Source organism: Zonotrichia leucophrys, chromosome 4, assembly GCF_028769735.1.
Source record: "Zonotrichia leucophrys gambelii isolate GWCS_2022_RI chromosome 4, RI_Zleu_2.0, whole genome shotgun sequence".
Taxonomy (NCBI): Eukaryota; Metazoa; Chordata; class Aves; order Passeriformes; family Passerellidae; genus Zonotrichia; species Zonotrichia leucophrys.
In genome coordinates this window covers 52095491-52110613 of record NC_088173.1, presented here as the reverse complement: position 1 = coordinate 52110613, position 15123 = coordinate 52095491, and the positions used below count along the sequence as shown (strand labels likewise).

The following is a 15123-nucleotide window of genomic DNA, read 5'->3' as shown; positions in this document are numbered from 1 at the left end:
AGAACAGATGAAGATATTTTTCTCATTTACACCAGGATATTATCAACAACTCTGACTGGAGAACTTGTGAAAAGAACCATTTAGCATTTCTTTAGTACATCTAAAAACATGTGAGAGAATCACATACTAAAGACAATGACCATGGACCTACAAGCTTACCCTGAAGAATTACACGCCGGAAACTCCTGCACTAATGAATCCATTGTAGAGTTCTGTTCCTCAAATTACTGTAAAGAGCAAAGTGCATTCCCAAAAACCAAACCAATTTATGCTGCCCCAAATCCCTTGGTTGAACCTAATAAAATTTCCAAGTTAATTTTTGCGTTCTCCTTAATTGCCATGAACTTGTAAGGCAGTGTCTCAGACAGCTAATGGAATCTTCAGATCAAGATGTGCAGAAACATGTCCCAAAAGCTGTGCCAGTCAAGGATTTTCACAATAAATTGAGATAGTAATCCATAGCTGTGATGATCTGAGAGAGGTCAGGCTCATAGGGACAGGCAGTCTGCTTAGGCAAACCCTTGGGCACACAGTCACAGAAAATTCAGTGAAAGGTCACCTTGGTGAACTCAACTGAACACACTGAAAATCAGCAGAATAAGATGACTGAGCATGCAATGAATTCTTGCCTAATGTGAAACTTAGTAGTAGGGCCACTTGTGAAGTCTGCTCTGTATGTAAAAAAGAGTATTCATGTCCCATCAGCATTACAATAAAACTACAGATGCAAATGTTCTGGAAGCTGGAAAATGAAACCCTTTGCATACAATGACACACATGCAAGATATCATCTATCAGATGTGGCTTTTGGGTACAAAACCTGAGACTGCTTCAGGAGCCCACAACTCAAATGATACTTTGCTTACCAATTAACTTCTCATGGCACAAACGCTGCTTTCTTGCTGCTCACGTGTTTTCAGTGCATTACATAGCAAATAGCCCCAAGCTATTTCTAGAATTCACCCATTTCTGAATAGAAATGTATAGATATATTGCATGACTGTGCTTTGAAATATCAATACATGCACTTTTTATGTCACTCCAAACACAACCACGACTAAAAACTACATTTGGGAAGCCCTTTGCCAATAAATCCACTGTTCCAAAAGCTGTCAGGTCCTACAGCCAGATTAGTGGACAGTCAAGACTTCTCTTAGTCCAGCTGCATTGTAGTGGAACAAATCAGGGGCACGTGTCACATCTTCCCTTCCAAAAGGAGATGAGCAGCATTATGCAAAGAAAATAATTTGACAGCCATTACACAGAACAGTCCAAGAAAGGAGATGAAAAAAAACCCAATACACTGTTGTCATCATATTGCAAAAGTTCCACACCTTCTCTGTGGTTTCTCACGGACAGCTCCTGGCAGCACTGGTTCCTCCTTCACAGCACAGCCAACCAACTCCAACTCTCCCCTCACCCAGCTAAGCCACCCTTTTGTAGCACCCATCTTCTTATTGGACACAGCTGTGGCCTGTTAAGGGCAGGCCTGCTCCTGATCTTTGGGGATTGGTACAGCCACAACTCCTCAGGGTGAGCACTATTCTTTTACATTCCATCTCTCCACAACACACTAATACAAGTATGATTGGGAAACTCATTTATTCATCAACTACAATACCATGGCCAGTGAGATACTGAAAATTCCACCACACAGATGAAATTCAACTCAGACTAAAAAAATGAAAAAAAAAATCATTGATTGACTTGCAAAGAGACATAACCAAAGACAGCAGCAGTGATTGCTTCACCTTATTGGCATAAAAGGCCTTAAAATTACTTGTTTTATTTAGTCTTTAACCTGGTCAGAATCAGCAAATAGATCAATTGTTAGCTAGAAAAAGTAATTCCACCTTACAAAGCAAGTTTTTCTGGTATCTTTGGTGGGTTTTTTTTGGTTTTTTTGTTTGTTTTGGGGTTTTTTGATTAATTGGTGGTAGGTTTTTCAGTTTGGGTGTTTTTGGAGTTTTTTTGGGTAGTGTTTGGGTTTGTTGGTTGGTGGGTTGTTTGGTTTTTTTGTTTGCATTTTTCTTATTTAGGATTGGAGTGTTTGTTGTTTAGAGTTTCTGCATGTATGTGGTGTACCAAGAGCAAAATACCAGTAGAGGTCCTTGGTTTTCAGGGCTAACCTGCACTGCTCCAGGCCCCAGATGTTCTCATGCTTGACCAGGTAAATATAACCTGTATATAACAGGAAGTCCCAAGTATGAACTGTAACTTCTCATCTCACGCAGTTGGTATCTAAATCAATACATTTTCTCACACATAACTTGACACTGCATTATTCCATGACCCTTTCATTAATGTAAATTGAATCCCACCATATCTCCCAGCTTTTAGCATGCATTTCTTTCTAGTTGTGTCACTATTTACAAAATGCTTTATCTACCAGGATGTTGCAATTTTGGAATAGGAGCTGGTAACTTTTATTTTGGCAAGCTTCACATGCTTCAAATTCACTTACCTCAGCAACCTTCTAGGAGCGAAGCATTTCCACAATTTGCCCACTGTCCTTGCTGTTCCAGTATGTAGAATTTCTCCTCCTGTGTTTCCTTCTGGGCATATACTGTCACAATATGGAGTAAAACAGGATGTAATTTATGTTGCTAATGCCATGCATTAAGTGGTGGTACTGCTATGTACCACAGACACAAAAAATTAGTTCTGTTTCACCTTCATTATCAGTCTGTAGTCATTCCCTCTATAGTCAAAACAGCTGGTCCCTCTTGCTTATTAAGTGTATCTTTGAAGCTAAGCTGCCTGTTTAAAAACCATCTCAGCTCTCTTGTAACCAGGAGCTTCATAGGGAAGCCTAACTCTGACAAGCAGCTTGTTTCCTTTCATTTCTAATGGTGGATTTTATCACAAACCTCATATCAATTCGTTGAAAACTGAATGAAGTTAGGCCAAAAATATTTCTAGAATCAAAAACATTAAAGGCATTTCCATCTTGGTAGTTATAGGTCATTTTCATGGGCCAAAAACCACAGGACTTCAAACCCCTTTCTATTTAAAGATACTCAAATTCAGATTTTGCTCTCAAAATGCTCAAACAAGCAGGCTGTACCACCCTACAGGGCAAGTCTTTTATGATGGATCTGTAAAGATGCCACCCTTACATATTCACATATTTACTGGGCATCAATAAACACTTTTTCCTTGATACTTTTAAGGAAATTCAAAGATGCCTCTGCTGCTCTATACTGGGACACTAAAAAGGGCAGGTAGTGTTAATCTGAGAGGGAAAAATAAATTTTCTAAGATTTTCCCATTATTAGTCACAAAGTGTTTAATCCAGGCAAGACAGCAAGGTGTGACACCATCTGCCCATCACTGTGGTTGTCAATGGTAATGAAATTTAGCTGTTCATGAACATTTCTTCTGTTTTCTAGAATGAAATATGAATCATTTTACAGCGCTGCATGTATTTGTGTTTTGTTCAGTGACCAGAACAAATAAGTTATTGGCACAATGATGTCCATCCTGTTCAACCCAGGCTGTCATATGGACACAACACAGCAACTACTGCCAGCCCTGTCACCAACACATGCAAGTCATTTCACAAATTCTTTGATGACTTATCCTGACTTCTCAATGGATTCTTCACACTGTTGTATTCACTGACTTCTCACTCAGATTCTCCATGATTTACTGCTCCTTCAGTTCCTCAATTTCCAGCTCCTGGTCACTTGCATACCTGTATCCCATGGCATTGCCTGCTCTGCAATGGGTGGCAAAAGCTGTCTGTCTCTCTGCAGCTGCCTTCCTTGTCCTTGTTTCACACCCTGCTTAAGCGTGCACTCCTTGTTCCTTCAATGCCATCCTTCTTCCTGCAGAGAGGGCAATATCCTCCTTACTACCTGGCTGTATCCAAAATATGCATAAACCCCTGGGGGAAAACCCCAAACAGCTGGAAGAACAGCAGCTCTCCTCCACCGACCCCTCCTGCAGACTCATCTCTGCCTCTAGAGCAGACCACAGTGCAGTACCACCTGTTTCTCTCATACAGCAACCATCTCTTTTACTTATCATTGATCACTTCTTGGAGATCAATCCATTTGATTTAAGCTCCTGTCAAAAAAGTTTTTAAAAAGGCACCATAAAGGTGGAAGGATGCAGCCAAATTTTTCCAAAAGTGAACTAGGCTGGAAGGCAATCTGGAGAAATGTGCTTGAGCTTTATTTTTAGCAAAGGCAAAACAAGAGACCGATTTACCCCAGAAGGAAGCTACATAACCTATTCCTTAAGGAGTTTGTACCACTAGATGGTGCTTTCTAGAGAACCAAACAAATCAAGTCAAAGCAGCAGACAAGCTCAACACACCAGAATGGAGAGAAAAAAGCACAGCAAATCAAACTACAAACATTGCCTTATGGTATTAAACTTGTGTTCTAGGCCAGGCTGTGGTTCCCTGGCAGAGAAAGGGAGCCTGCACACACCCTGCCATCACAACAGGGACATGACGAGCAATGACATAGTAATAAATATTCCGAGCTCCCAACTGCTTCCAGCAGAGGATACCAGGGCATGGAGAGAAGAAAATAGACTGGAGCACCCTCTGGGCAAGCAGATGTCCTTTTCAGAAAAGAGATGAATTACACTCAAAGTGACCTGAAGCCATCTCACTTACCACCTGTCACAGTCCCTCCAAGCGTAAGACTGGATCACTGGGCTCAGCAGCCCGAGAAAAAAAAAAAAGGAAAAAATGTTGGTGTTTGTCCTTAAGGATAGGCATGAATTGAGAACTTTTCTGATGATTTCCACCATTCAGAAGCTCATTAAACAAACCATAAGAAGAGCTTGGCAACTGCCTTGTTAATCATGTTTTAAAACACATGTAACATTGCTTTACAGATGCACAGCTCAGCCAGCTGGAAGCTTCAAGAGGTTTTGTTTTGCCTCATGCTCCAATCAGGTAATGAATAGAACATGGCATAGAACAAATATATACATTTTAATTTCAGCCGTTGCACTGTTTTATTGTTTGTTTAAGCCAGCCCAACTGAGACTCCTTGCACTATACGCCCCTGGTTGCATTCCATTGGAAACAAAGGCATATTTGAGGGAAGTACCTCTCACAAAGAGGTATTGATGAACCAGAAATCAGAGTCTGGACAAATAACCATTTTTCTATAAACACAGCTCTATTGTTTCAGCTGTTCTTCTCCAAGGGAATAAATATTTCATTATTCAAAGCAGTGGCTGAAAAAGAAGAACAACTCCTCCCCCTTCAACCAATAATCTTCCCCTCTACACTCTAGGAAAACCAAACTCCATGATATCCATGATGCTCCTCTTGCAATATTTGTACTCATTTTTTCGCTCTTAACTTGCCCACAGGCATTACTGTGATATTAAAAAGAGAAAGTCTGAGCCAATTAAGGCAGTAGTGTCTGCAATCCCTTGCCCACCACAATTCCAACTTTCTCTTTGCATCTGCACCACCTACATTTAACTCTTGGTTTTGCTATTACCAATGCCCTCATTTTCATTAATCCTCTTTTTTTTGGCTTTACTCTGTCAAACTGCCACTTCTGCAATGAGTTTCTTCCCAAGTGTGCTCTCAGCCATCTCACAGATAGAATCAGTTCCTCCCTTTGGTTTTGTGTCTTCCCTCCAGCCCTAGCAGACTCCGAGATCTAATCCCAATCAGGAACACTTTCTTTCTGGGAATCACTGTTTCTGATCCACACAAACCCCACAGCACCAGAGTTACAAAACACGCCAAGATTTCAGTAGGTGTAGAGGGATATCTCCATACTCTCACAGAAAATCCCCACTCTGGCAAGACTGAAAAAATGCAGGTGAATAAATTCTTTAGTGTCCTATATCTCAAGAGAGCTGAGATGAGAACTCATTACCATCCTCAGCTTTCCAGTGGAGTTGGGTAAAGGAACAGCAAGGCTTTTTGGGAAGTGCTCAGTGATAGCATGAAGGGCAGTGGACACAAAGACCAAGAAGAGCTGCCTAGATACTTGAAAAAACCAACATAGTTGTCAAACACCAAAAAAGGTTGCCCAGATAGGCTGTGGAACCCTGATACTCCAATGTTCCAGACTGAGCAGAGCAGGCCCTAAGCACTCAAAACTACTATGATCAATTCCTGCCAGGGGTGGGACTAGACCTCCAGACAACTTCCAACCTGGATTATTTTAGGATTCCTATGCTCAAGGATAGCTGTATCTCCAAAACTGCGCTCCCAAATTTCTACAAGGGCAACATGAAGCAGCAGACTTCTACAGAAGGAAGATGAATTAAGGCTTCACCTCTACATATGACAGTTCCGTAACGGATATTAGCACATCACTCCATTCACAACACACAAAATCAAAAATCTAAGTCTCGGTTAAAAATCACATCTAGAAAATATCTAAACTCTCCCTCAACCACAACAAAAGGAGAAAATTACATTAACTGCAAATTGATCAAGATTTATCATGCATTATCAATAAAAGAATCAACTTTCAAAACTGCAGGTAAAACAAGAGTGTAAGGGGAGAGGTTAATCGTGAAATGGCAGATTTTTACTTCCCCAGACATACACTTGGATCAGCTGCAGTTCAGCCACTACAGTTAGAGTAACAGGAAAATGGGACAAAGGGAAGTGTAACAGTTCACTGCTCCAAACATTCTCATGCTTTTGCATATGTTGAACACACTCTCGATATGAAATAGGATTCAAACCCTTCAATGCATTATTTAATGTTCCTGCAAGGGCATTAACATGGATGTACTCAGCAAGAGACAATAGCATCAATGAAATCACTGAGGGCTGAGTAAAGGACGAGGTCCTGCCGAGGAAGACCATTGATACAGGAGACAAACAGAAGAAACACATCAAAGATCACTGATATGAGGAGACAACCACAGGAAACACATCATTATGTGATGGTATCAGCCCCAGGCTGCAGGGAGACGGAAGAGCTCTGTACTGGGACACAGCATCTGCTCTGCCCCACATCACAAGCTGGGCCAACACATCTGTCTGCAATTACATTTTTCCTAGCCAATTTTGGTGTACCTGGCACATCGGAAGCACAGATGGGGTTACACAGATACCCACAGATACAAGACACAAGCTAGTTAGCTCCATTTTCACACAACTATATGAGAAGGTAGTAATGAAAAAACAAAGCAACAAAAATAAACAGTGGATTTAACAGAAGGCAAATTTCCCTGCCAAGAGAAAAGAAAAGTTTGCTAGAAAATAAAAGCTGAAAAAAAGGTTTATTTGAAAAGGAGAGAACAGATTTTCAGTGATAAAAAATATTAGTTTCCTTTTTCTGCAGTTGTTTAAAACTGACTTCCTAGAGTTGGTATAAATCACGTTGCTGATATTCTGTGCAAACTTGCTACTTGCTTAAAGATATTTCCCCTGTTCTATTTAACACTGTTATTAGAATGCAGCCTTTAATGTTACATTATTCAGAATTACATCAAAATTGTTAAATGTGCTAAAAGTCCAAAAGTCAATACATAAACTCATTAAGAACTTGGACAAATATACATATGATGACTCATTTGAGACCTTTGACTTGAAAGAAACTAGTATGTCACCAGGGGTACGACATGGCACACCAATAGATTTCTAATATCTACACATATAATTAGAAATTTCTTTTCAGCTTGTTGGAGCATTAATTTGTTAAGGCTATTCTTTTCCCTAGTTTTGGGAGGAATAGAAATGGGTTCTTGACATTCTTAGAAATGCCTTTCCCATCCTTCTCTTGATATTTAGCCCATCTTCTAAATAAAAGGGAAGAAGAAAGGCTACACTGGGAACTAAATTAACAAGAGAAGTTTTGAGAGAAAATGACTTTCAATTTGTTCTCTCTTCCAAAGCTGATCGCCTGCCCTAAATGATTCATTCTGCACTTCAGGCCTCCAAGCTCTCTGGGTGCCTTAAGCACAAGGGCAGCATGAATTAATTGAAACCAACCAAAAAGGAAAAACTTGACATTGTAGGAAATGGTACTGGACATACTCCTTAAAAACAGATAAACCAGTAAGAAATGGTAAGGCCACAAAAGGGACAATGTAAAACGACCCAGGTATTTAGGTACTGTAAAAGGTGTAGCTATGAAAACAAGACAACTTCAGCTGCAAAAGGCTGTGATCTCTTAGACTTTCATGGTGGAATTGCACAGAAGGGATACATTTCTTAGGGCTGAGCAGAAGGGACACCTAAGTGAAGAAGGCTTCTGCAGCATTCAGGAAACAGCTTGTCAGAACATTTTTATTACTAGGGCTACTTAAAAAGCACAGAAGAAGGAAAACAATTTGTAAGGCAGACAGAAATGCATAAAGATGAAAGTCTTACTGTAAGGATCAAATATAAAACCAGAAGATGTTCCTGGGAAGCCTGCTTCTCCACCTGAAGCACAAAGAGGTCCTCTGATATGGGGTGCAATGGTTTCAGTATGACAGTCTCAGTATCATAATGCTTGCAAAACAAAACACAGACACGCAGGCGAGGAACTAGTTTGGAAGATCTGGCATGAGGATGTGGTGGTGGCTACCCAAACATTGGGAAACAGCTCCTTGGCATGTGGTAGGTACATAGAGTGACTTTAGCATGCTTCCCCATCACCCCCAACAGCAGAGCTACAAACAAGATGAACCAGCACTGCTGCTGAGGGCCCACAGCTGCGCCATGAGTTCCATAGCCCAAGTTCCTGCCTTCCCAAAGCACTGCAGAGCTGAGCCATGCTTGTGGCAGCTGCAATGTCATATTCTGTCCCTTCTCTCCAGACTCACATCAGGGGCCACACTTGATCCCCACAGCAGGTTGCATTCACCAGACTTGGGTTGTTCTGCTTCTTACCCATTGCTGGAAGTCACTGTCCCCAACCCCTCCCAGCTTTATATCCAAGTGCGTTTACATCAGTCACCTGGCACTGGAGCTTAAACTCAGCACCTCTGCCCTGCTCCCAAACATCCCAAAAAGAAGGCTGGAGAGCCCTGTTCCAGTTCTTAATCTCTCACTTCTAAATATCTGATCAGCAATTCAGGACTGAAAGGGACCTCCTGGGCTGGGACTATTAATCATAGAACCCAGCTCTACAATGGCTTTCACAGAGCCATCAAATTGATCTTAAAATCAGAGAAGATTTCTGACAAAGAAACTGGTCGAACAGGTTAGGGTCATAATTAATTTACCAAGTAGAACTTAGCACTACTTGAGGAGACAGAACACATCCAATGAAGGAAGGACATGATGTCTTTTCAGCAGACATTTAATACTGTTTAACAAGTATTTTCATACTGCTGCTTAGTGTCACCTTTGACTAAAAAGGCTTCAAAATGCCAAGGCCAGTAGGGCTTGACAACAGGAGGAGGAAAAGGACAAAAGAAGGAAAAAGAGAAAAGGAGCCAATTGCATAAGACACAAAGGAAATGCAGAACTTCATTTGAAGAGTTTCACAATTATCTTTTGTCAAGCTTTTACCGTGCTATAGCCAAGGCTGTGAAGACTGTCCTACAATAATTTATGAATCAGAAAGCCAAACATGCACACACCATGCCACACCCCTATCACCTGTGTCACTGTGGGATTACCAAGCACATCTCAGTTCATTTAACTATTCCCCTGGAGCCATTTTGAAGTGCCACCCTCTCACTCTGCCCCTTACTGCCCAGATGGGCTAAGGAGAGCAAACAAGATGCACAGAGCTTCGGCATTTGGTGTTTTGTTAAGAGGTGCGGCAAGAGCCCTTTTATCAATGAGAAATGGTTCAAGAGCCAAATACAATACACTACTGCTGGAGCAATACATTTGTTTGCTCTACTGCTCTTTTTATTCCTTTCAGTCAAACAGCAACACCTTTCAGTAGAGTATCCAGGCACTATTAATTATTTTACTTTTATACACAAACTAACCTTTTCTGCTTACCCAGGAAAGATACACAAACTATGGCTCATTATCATGGATGATTTAAGTCAGAACCACAGATGCAAAACTAAGCAGTGCTTCCTGAAGCCGCTCACAGGGAAGTGTAGAGACAGAAATAAGCATCTTGTTGGATTGGCTCACTTCTCTGCAGTCAGGTTTTGAATGCAGTACTGGCTCAAAGATATACATAATGTCAGTAGGGTCTGAAAAAGCCTCTTGCAAAGCTAGGCATAAAATTAGTACTAGCTCCAAGCTCGGGTATTTCAGCAACTTTTTTGCCTTGTGAAATAAGACTATTGCAGTAGCGTTTTGTAATTACTTCTTCCTGTCTAATGAACTAATTAGAACAAGCAACCTCCACCAGGTAACAGACTTGGAACACCTTTTGGTATCTTAAGCTGAAAAAAGACTACCTCCAATACCTACTTCATGTTGTTTTCATCAAATTTAAAGAGATGAAGTCCTAGTGCCTCTTTGAAGGATGATGAAGAAAGCTCATCATGTTATTTGCTGAGATAAAAACCTATAAAAGAGCAAGCCACATGTGCAAACATTTCTAACAGCAACTAAGAGAACACTGATCTCACATGCAGGGTTTTTACACACTTAATGACTCATTTTATGAAACTGAATTTAAAACAGTTTTCACCAAAGCATGAACAGAAACATTAATATTTCTATTTCCATATTCCTTTTTAGAAGCACACTGAGGAATATGTTACCACACAATTCAAGAAGTGACTAAGCAATTGGGGAGAAACAGTATTGAAACACAGGACTGAAACAGGGAGTGGCACAGGTTTTGAACCTCCTTCACTAAATCACCATTAAGCATAGGAACAAAACCAAGTGAACAAAAAGTCTCAAGAACAGCTGACATAAACAAATACATTCAACTAAGAAGCATCTACCCCATACCTAATACTTCCTGCCTACTTGTGTTTCAGGAGTACCTAGAACTTGAAAGGGTTCTGGGATAAACACAGCCTAAGTTTCCAGAATCAGCTTTTGTAAAAACATGTTATCACCACTTACTAACAGGAAAGCTACCTAAAAGGTCTTTCCATTTTCTGGCTATATTTGCACATTTAGAAAAAGTCCTCTGCTTAAAGCAGTAAAAAATTACAAAATAATAACTTTTTGAGAGTACCTACTCCTTGGACTATGGTTCTCAACACAAGAACTTGTATGAGGATTAATAAAGTTCTGACAAGCCACTAATCAGCTTCTAACAGTAGGAAAAGAAGACACTCTCAAAAAACAGCACAACCCCTTCTGCTAACCCACTCCCTTGCTACTCACCCACAATGCTCAATTATTGCATTTGTACCACCACAGGGTCAAAGGCAACCTCCAGAGCTGAAAGAGAGCAACCACAAACTGCTCACCCAGTCTGCCTTTTTAACTTCTTGGGGTAATCAAGGAAATCAAGGTCAGCTGCTTGTCATTAAAATCTTCCTCTCCTCTCTTCAACCTGCTTTGGTGCTCACTGCCCTGTTCTTGAATCACAGCTTCTAGTGAAAAGCAGCCGTGTTAGCTGTCATCTCTATCCCCTTCATGCTTTTGCAGATCTTGAGCAAATCCCCTCTCAGCTATTCAGTTTCCACACAGAAGAGTTCCACCTTCTTTAGTCTTTCCTCAAAGGAGAGATGCTTGATCTGCTCAAATGCTTGAAGTGCTCCTCCCTGTGCCTTCTCTAACCACAGAACATGCCTTGCAACAAGGCAGAGCAAAGTGGGATTTTATGGTTTTAACATTTTTCTATATTAAAGCCTCCTGACCCCATGGTCAACAAACCTACTCAGAAACTTATGCCAAGCAAGGAATAAACAAGACACGAGGTCTCACCTAAATTTGTCCATAAAGGATTCTTTCTTCCGTTGTTCAAATGTTTGCCCCAGGAAATAGAACGTTGTGCTTTGTAATTACACGGGCTGCACTGAAAGAACAACTGCAGGTGCATCACAAATTTCTCACCTAGGAGAAAAGCTGTCTGCTGCTACCCAAATGGCATCGGCCAAGTAGAAATTACCATTTCACACCTCCACGAGCCTCAGAGCATGGGGTGGTCGCTTTAGCTCTCTGTTGGGAGCCGCCGTTTACAGCTGTAGCACACAGTTAAGGGCTCACCCTTTGTGAGATTTAACCTCAGGCAGAATTAACTCGTGTGTTAGTGCCACGTGTGGCAGACAATAAGGCCAACACTTGCCTACTGCAAAGGCAGACTCATTTGTACATTTTTCCCGCTTTTGTGGGGATCTGGGAGCAGGTTCCAAAGACCTGACAGGCAGACCCAGAAGTGCTGGTTGTCTGGTGACACTGCAGTTAAATTGGCTACTATGCATTTCGGAAAATCAGTTCCTTCTGGCATATTGGGAAGGCTAAAGAACTACAAGCCCTATTTAAATAAATAAAGAGGCTGCTTGTGGTTTTGGCTGCTTGTGACTGCATACCAAGTAGGCAGCAAAGGCAGCTAACAGTGCCTTGGGATCTGAGTTACAAGGAGGGCGATAGTTGTACTTTGCTCTGTAAAAAGGTGTGTGCATGTATAGCCAAAACAATCAAGGCTGAGGACAAAACACTTGAAGAACACCGTGTGAATCATCGTGATGCAGCAATCTACTGCAGAAATTCCTTCCTCTTTGGCCAGACCTGTACAAATCAGCAGAAAGGCACGAGGGACATAATCTTCAGTATACCCTACACATATTGTCCAGTTCGATGAACTGGATTTGCAGAATCACAAATCAGGAATTAACAGTGTAGCATTTCTTGATTCTTATGAGCATGATAAAATCTTCACCAGGACAAAAACATGACAGGGAGCCATTGTCTTCCTCCAACACAAGTTCCAACCTCATTCTCTTGGATGAAGGCACTCTACAACCTCAGAGAAATATGTCACATCAAGAGGCATTTCTTGCTCCTCAGCGAGTAAAAATAGCTTTGATGACATCACTGTCCAAATTAAAAGCAAATTAATTAAATTCCTCCCTTGAAATATAATATGAAGGTGTCCCTTTGGATAACAATTGAAGGTTCTTCAAAAATGCTTTGAAGTGTTTATTAACTCTGTAAAACTTTACCAAAAATTAGGAATGCTTCATATTTATAGCATTTTGTGATTTTAATTTTTTTTATTTGAATCTGATTTCTGTATTACAATTTCAAATTTCAAGACTCCAAAACTTTTGCAACACAGAATTTCTTTGACAGGGTCTGGAAGCCTGGAGAGCAAAACATCCCTGTTTCAGTATTTTGCTGGATGCCTTATACACCTTAGAGTTGTAATCATACCTTAGCTAAGAATGAATGCCTCATATTTATTTTGAAAGAAATACAAAATTATACATGTGTCTGGAGTTGGAAATAAAATCAATTTGGCAATAGCATGGAACCATAACAGGTAGAGACAGGACACTATGATGTACATGTACCTAGAGTTGATGGAAACTCAAGGCAAGTTGCCATTAGAAGGCAAGGAAAGATGTCATTACAATAAGTGTAGGATGTTATGAGAAAATCATTAGCTCTTGAACACTTTAATTTTTGGTAAAACATTGTGTCTGACCTATTCTCATCTGCTCAAGACAGGAAACTGGGAAGGCAGAACAATGACAAAATCGAGCAAGTCTGATGTACTGACAGAAGAGTGGGTGGGAAATAATACAAAAGATTTTAGAAGTAACATTCACTCCTGAGAATTAAATAGCACTCAGTAATTAAATTCAATATGCTACCAGCACTGTGAGACATCTTCAGTACAATATTCTATGAAGAAACCTTTAATTTTTTACCAAAGTCTGGTAAATAATTGTAATAGAATTCCCCAGGTACCTGCACCAATTGCCACTTTTAGAGATTTGAGAAACTTTAATGATTTGTTCCATGTGTAAGAAACAGAATAGCTCTTAAAAAGCTGTATAACGAATATAGAGGAAAACTATATGCCCCAAATAAATTGGATTAATTTGAATGAAAGTTGAGTTTCATTTTCTTTTGTGAGCCATCTTGACTGAAACGGAAATCAATTTAAAGCTTATGCTCATTTTGCTTATCATGATGTTTCATTAACCTATCATTCCAATTTCATTAACTTTTTTGTTTTGTCTAATGAAACTTAAACCTTCACTTTTATTAAAGGAGTAACCTGATCTGTCAAATCAGGAAGACAATCTGACACTTCTTGTCCTTTAAAGCTCATTGCAAAAACTGCAGGGAACGTGAAAGTGAAAAGAAACAGGGAAAGTTTGAACTTTGGAGTGTGTGAGAGGTGAGGGGTAACTCTTGTTGTTTTTTAAGACCTTTACTGTCTGTCAGCTATGCGATAACAGCTTTATTATATTTTGACATATCATTATCAGATAACGAACAAATAACACGGGAAAAAACCCCAAATCCGCATCCACCCAAACCACACAGACGTGAAACTAACTGGGTAATTAGTGCTTGTATTTAAAGACGGTCGGGGAAGCGAAATCGCGATAACTACATTAAGTTGGTGCTTCGTTGGCTGAATAGTTAAACGTGACTTGGAGCAACCTGGTCCGGTAGAAGGTATCTCTGCCCCCGGTGAAGGGCTGGATCTGAAGAGCAGCCGCGCTGGGGCCGATTGGTGGGGGCGGTCCCGGTCCCGCCCGCCAGAGGCGGGCCCAGGGGAGCTGCCCTGTGCCGGGAGCTGCCCGCCGTCCCGGCAGCGGGGCAGTGCATGGGGCGGGAGGGCAGCCGAGCCTTTCCCCGGACGCGGGGGCGAGCGGCAGCGCCGGTGCATGCGGTGGGGCGGAGCGGGGGCAGCCCGGAGTGATGCGAAGTTGAGGGAGGACGGAGCGAGGGAGCCTCCTCTGCTCGCAGGGCAGCCCAGCCCCGCAGCAGGTGCAGCAGAGCCCGGGCGGAGGCACCGGCGGGCCCGGCGCTCTCGGCGCCGCAGCAGCGCCGCAGCCCGGGCCGGGCGGACCCGGCTGAAGGACAAGAGCCCCGAGCGGAGCTGCGCTCGTCGGCCCCTTACCAGAGGCAGCGACGCGGAGGAGCGGCCCTGAAGGGAGAGCGGTGAGGGGCCTCGGCGGTACCGAGGGGGCCCAGGGGTCCCGGCTGCGGTGCGGAGCGGAGGGTCCGGGTGGGGAGGTGGAGAGGCAATGTCGTTCTACGTCGCTGCTTGTCCTAGTCTACCTTCGCCCTCTTCCCTTCCCGCAAGGGGAAGGGTGCCTGCGGTGGAGGGTCTGGTGTAGCGGGAG

General features: G+C 41.9%; 1 protein-coding gene and 1 long non-coding RNA gene across 4 annotated transcripts in view; one reads left to right on the top strand and one right to left on the bottom strand.

The window, feature by feature from the left end:
- Positions 1 to 11282, bottom strand: part of LOC135447019 (uncharacterized) — a 41731-nt gene extending 30449 nt beyond the window's left edge. Inside the window, exons 1-5 of one of the 2 annotated variants that reach the window (XR_010439974.1) lie at positions 11195 to 11282; positions 10319 to 10415; positions 3698 to 3830; positions 2465 to 2566; positions 1599 to 2181 (exon numbers count right to left, since the gene is read on the bottom strand). This is a non-coding gene — a long non-coding RNA (uncharacterized LOC135447019). Of the gene's footprint in view, positions 1 to 1598; positions 2182 to 2464; positions 2567 to 3697; positions 3831 to 10318; positions 10416 to 11194 lie in introns of those variants that run through there. The other variant, XR_010439975.1, reaches the window with a different exon arrangement.
- Positions 11283 to 14411: 3129 nt separating this feature from the next.
- UGT8 (UDP glycosyltransferase 8) overlaps positions 14412 to 15123 on the top strand; it is a 33890-nt gene continuing 33178 nt past the window's right edge. Inside the window, exon 1 of one of the 2 annotated variants that reach the window (XM_064711669.1) lies at positions 14412 to 14449. The gene's annotated coding sequence lies outside the window, so the exon portion shown is untranslated. Of the gene's footprint in view, positions 14450 to 14573; positions 14939 to 15123 lie in introns of those variants that run through there. The other variant, XM_064711666.1, reaches the window with a different exon arrangement.